The sequence below is a fragment of the Aquarana catesbeiana genome, linkage group LG02 (genome assembly GCF_042186555.1).
Source record: "Aquarana catesbeiana isolate 2022-GZ linkage group LG02, ASM4218655v1, whole genome shotgun sequence".
Lineage (NCBI taxonomy): Eukaryota > Metazoa > Chordata > Amphibia > Anura > Ranidae > Aquarana > Aquarana catesbeiana.
Genome location: NC_133325.1, coordinates 32,367,872 through 32,372,957, shown reverse-complemented (window position 1 = coordinate 32,372,957; position 5,086 = coordinate 32,367,872).

Here is a 5,086-nt window from a genome sequence, read left to right as displayed (position 1 = left end):
ATGAGGTTGCCTACAAGTCCTCTTTCACAAGGATAACTACAAGTCCCCTTTCATGAGGATAACTACAAGTCCCTTTTCATGAGGCTGACTACAAGTCCCCTTTCATGAGGATGACTACAAGTCCCCTTTCATGAGGATGACTACAAGTCCCCTTTCATGAGGATGCCTACAAGTCCCCTTTCATGAGGATGCCTACAAGTCCCCTTTCACGAGGATGTCTACAAGTCCCCTTTCACGAGGATGCCTACAAGTTCCCTTTCATGAGGTTGCCTACAAGTCCTCTTTCACAAGGATAACTACAAGTCCCCTTTCATGAGGATAACTACAAGTCCCTTTTCATGAGGCTGCCTACAAGTCCCCTTTCATGAGAATGACTACAAGTCCCCTTTCATGAGGATGACTACAAGTCCCCTTTCATGAGGATGACTACAAGTCCCCTTTCATGAGGATGACTACAAGTCCCCTTTCATGAGGATGACTACAAGTCCCCTTTCATGAGGATGACTACAAGTCCCCTTTCATGAGGATGCCTACAAGTCCCCTTTCACGAGGATGTCTACAAGTCCCCTTTCACGAGGATGTCTACAAGTCCCCTTTCACGAGGATGCCTACAAGTCCCCTTTCATGAGGATGCCTACAAGTTCCCTTTCATGAAGATGCCTACAATTCCCCTTTCATGAGGATGCCTACAAGTCCCCTATCATGAGGATAGGTCCCCTATCATTCAATTTGATTCAAATTTTCCGAATTCGGATCGATTTGAATCTGAATAAACAAAACTAATTCCGAAAATAAATTAAATGAATTAAACTAATTTAACAAAACAAATTTATGTAAATACCGAATTGAAATGAAATGGCACAAAACACATTTTTTAGTTCATCGTGTATCTACTGCGAATTTTTAAGCTCATTCCCAGGCCTGGCCCTACTCTAATATTGCAAATGGTAGGCGAGCTGTTAAAGTTGAAGTAAACTCCCTTGCATAGTTTTTATCTATATGTAAGCCTATATTAAGGCTTACCTATAGGTACTGTAAATATCTCCTAAATATGCACTGTCTAGGACAGTGGTTCTCATTGTGCCTAGTGCCGCGACCCCTTGATAACATTTCCCAAGTTGTGGGGACCCCCAACATTAAAATTATTTTTGTAGCATGGGGAGTTAGCACCCAAGGCAAGACAATTAATTTGCACCCCTAACCCATGGACATTTAGCTCTCCCTGAGTTCCTTCCACTCGTAAACTATTAAAACCCCTTATGGTACATTTTGGGATGTACCACTCTTTCTCTTTGTTCGTTTTTCGTTCCCTTTTATCTCAATCTTTCTTAAGTTCTTGTTTCCCCCCATCCCACTCTATAGCCGTTTTTGTTGTTCTCTTACTCTTTCTCTGTTACTCCCCCTTTTTTTTTCTCTCCCTTCCATGTATTCTCTATTTTTATTCCTTCTCTTACTCCTTGGTGGGGGGTGGGATTCCGAAATCAGGAGATAAGGTCTCCTCCAGCCCCTCCCACTTCACATTCCTCACCAGTCAGCTGACCTCTAGTCTCTGTCCCCCAGCCACGCCGTGAACTGAATGGGCGGCTGTGAAGAGGTTGAGTGGGCGGCTGCGGTCTCCAGGGACAGTCCTGTTGGGTGGCCGCAAAAAGGCTGGGAGAGCGATGTGGGCTACAAGAACAGCCCAGGATTCGGTGACCCCTGGCAAATCGTCATTTGACCCCCAGGTTGAGAACCACTGATCTAAATAGTTTCCCCATTAGGTAAATTGCACTCTAGCATTTTGCTCTGTACATCCCAAATGATTAGGTATCTTGGACTTTGGGGTTTATTTACTAAAAGCAAATCCACTTTGCACTACAAGTGCACTTGGAAGTGCAGTTGCTGGACATCCGAGGGGGACATACAAGGAAAATAAAAAAACAACATCTTTGCTTCGACATGATTGAATGATAAAATCACCAGTGCTTCCCCTCAGATTTACAGCGAGTACACTTGTATTGCAGAGTGGATTTCCCTTTAATAAACCCCAAAAAAACCTAATAATTTGGGGTGTACACAACAAAGTGCTGGGATGCAATTTGCCTAATGGGGACACTAGTGAGATTGACCTGTGTGTCCCCAAGGAAAGACATTGGTGGGGTGGAAGGAAGTGAAGCCAATTTATAGAAAAGGGACACAAAGCCCAACCTAAAAAAAGGCAAGCAGGGGTTCTAACACTCACTTGGTTTCTCTCAAATGCCCACAATTAGAATAGGATTGTCTTGCGCTAGATTTTAGCTCAGTGCTCTAAATCAGTGCTTCTCAACCCTGTCCTCAAGTACCCCCAACAGGCCATGATTGCAGGTTTTCCTTCATCTTGCACAGGTAATAAAAACAGAATCTGTTGCGCTTAATAAGACATATAGTGGAAGCTGCTGACACAAAAATTGCTGGATACAATTGAAGAGATATCAATAGGAATGGTGCAGCGCTAAAAAATATTATTGTAAAAATGTCCCAATAAGAACCAAAATAAATATGGTCAAACAAAAGTCCTCTCCATCAGGAAGAAATAATACTCTAATCAGCGAGATCCATATTGAAAGGAGACACAGAAGAGAGATGAAAACACCATCATCAACACCCAAACAAACTGACCCTTACCATCAGTGTATGGGTTATACACATGTGTAGAATAAAGGCAGTCTTCATAGAATAAACCAACGATCTTCTAATGGAGTAGCACCAACATATTCGCCTCTGAACTAAATGGAAGGCTTTAGATCTCCTTTTGGTAGCTGGATATTAAACTAAGTATACTCCAGTATGCATAAGACCTCAAGATCGTGGTATGTAGGGAATAAAAAGAAAACGCTCATTGCGCAATCTCCATAAACAAGGATAATTTATTGAAAAGATAAAAACCACTCACATTTAGTAAGAAGGTATACAGCAGTGTGAAGTGTCCAGCGCTTCTAACCACAAAGATGGCCGCCGTGTCACCATCCCACCGCGTCCTGCGTCGCCAGTCTCTATCATCGCCCAACGTTTAGTCATCAACATGCGTCTTCAGGGGCGTAGTTATGACTCAAATGATGTGTATTTATAGGAACAACAGAACTGGACAGGTAGAAATCAGAGGACAGGAAGTGTGACCTTCCGAACCGGAAGTAATATATCTCAAAGAGATTGATATATTGAATAGTAGTAATACTCAGTTTAAGCAAAGGACTTGAATCAAAGATAAAAATATCCTGAAAACAAATCTTATTATAAAACAATCGAAATCTGGGTGATCATTAAATCAAAAATGTAGAGACGAAGCAGCGGTGGTTACCGGTGGTGGCGGCATCTTGTGGCCAAAATACAAAAAAACATATAAATAATGAATGCAAAGAATTTTGATACAAAAAATACCTTACCCCAATGAATATCACTGGAGGTGGCGGCATCTTGTGGCCAAAGTACAAACTACCATATGAATAATAAATGCAAAGAATCTTGATAAGAAAATACTTTACACCAATGAATATCAGGAGGTGAAGAAAAACGACCACACAACATGATACCCAAAAAACATACCGAAAACATAATCAATAATGCAAAAAATGAAACAACATAAAATAAAATAAAATAAAAATAACATGGAATAAATGCAGGAAACCTAGCTGTTGCTAATAAAGGCATTCAAATCCCATTCCACATTCATCCCATATGGAAAAAAGGGCCTGGCTTGGTATATACATTTGGTCTCTAGCTGAGAGACCCCTCTAGTCATGTTGCTTCCCCTCCAATGGCCAGAGAATTTATCAATTCCCAAAAACACAGTGCCCTTTGGATTACAGTCATGTTTCAGAGCATAATGCTTCGATAGACTATGCTTAGGGAACCCCCTTTTTATATTGTCAACATGTTCTTTAAGCCAGATGTGTAATTTACGTATAGTACGCCCTATGTACTGAAGCCCACAGGGGCAAATAATAATATACACCGCATGTCTAGTAGTACATGTAATGAAGGGCTTAATTGGAAAGGATTCATGGGTGGCAGTCGATTGGAAGGAATCTACTTTCCTAGATTTGTTGGTGCTAAGCTTACAAATCGGGCATCTCCTACAAGGAAAGAAACTCCCCATCTTTTGGAAGAACGAAATCTGCTTAGGTGGATTGATAATATTGGGAGCTACCTGTAGCCTCAATGGGGGAGCTCCCCTATATACCATACATGTAGGTCGGGCAAATCAGGGTCCAAAACCCTGTCTCCCTTCAAGACTTTCCAATGCCATTGAATAATTTTTTGAATCTCATAATATTGATTAGAGTAGGCTGTGATAAACGAAAATTTAAAAGAGGTATCTTGAACTTTAATTTTCGCAGTTAGCAAGTCCTCCCTATTTTTCTCTCTTGCAAGATTAAACGCCACATCCAAGGCTTCCGCTGGCTAACTCTTTTCAAGAAACCGCTGCCTGAGGATAGGGGATTCGGACACAAAGTCCTCACTGTTCGTGCAGTTACGCCTCAACCTTAGGAATTGGCTCTTAGGTACTGATCCCAGCCAGGCCTTATGGTGAAAGCTTTTAGTGTCTATATAACCATTGCGATCTGTAGCTTTAAAAAAGGTGGAGGTAATAAGAACACCTTCATTCACTCTAATCCTAAGGTCATTTTCTTGACCTAAGGTTTCCCTAAGCATAGTCTATCGAAGCACTATGCTCTGAAACATGACTGTAATCCAAAGGGCACTGTGTTTTTGGGAATTGATAAATTCTCTGGCCATTGGAGGGGAAGCAACATGACTAGAGGGGTCTCTCAGCTAGAGACCAAATGGATATACCAAGCCAGGACCTATTTTCCATATGGGATGAATGTGGAATGAGATTTGAATGCCTTTATTAGCAACAGCTAGGTTTCCTGCATTTATTCCATTTTATTTTTATTTTATGTTGTTTCATTTTTTGCATTATTGATTATGTTTTCGGTATGTTTTTTGGGTATCATGTGGTGTGGTCGTTTTTCTTCACCTCCTGATATTCCTTGGTGTAAAGTATTTTCTTATCAAGATTCTTTGCATTTATTATTCATATGGTAGTTTGTACTTTGGCCACAAG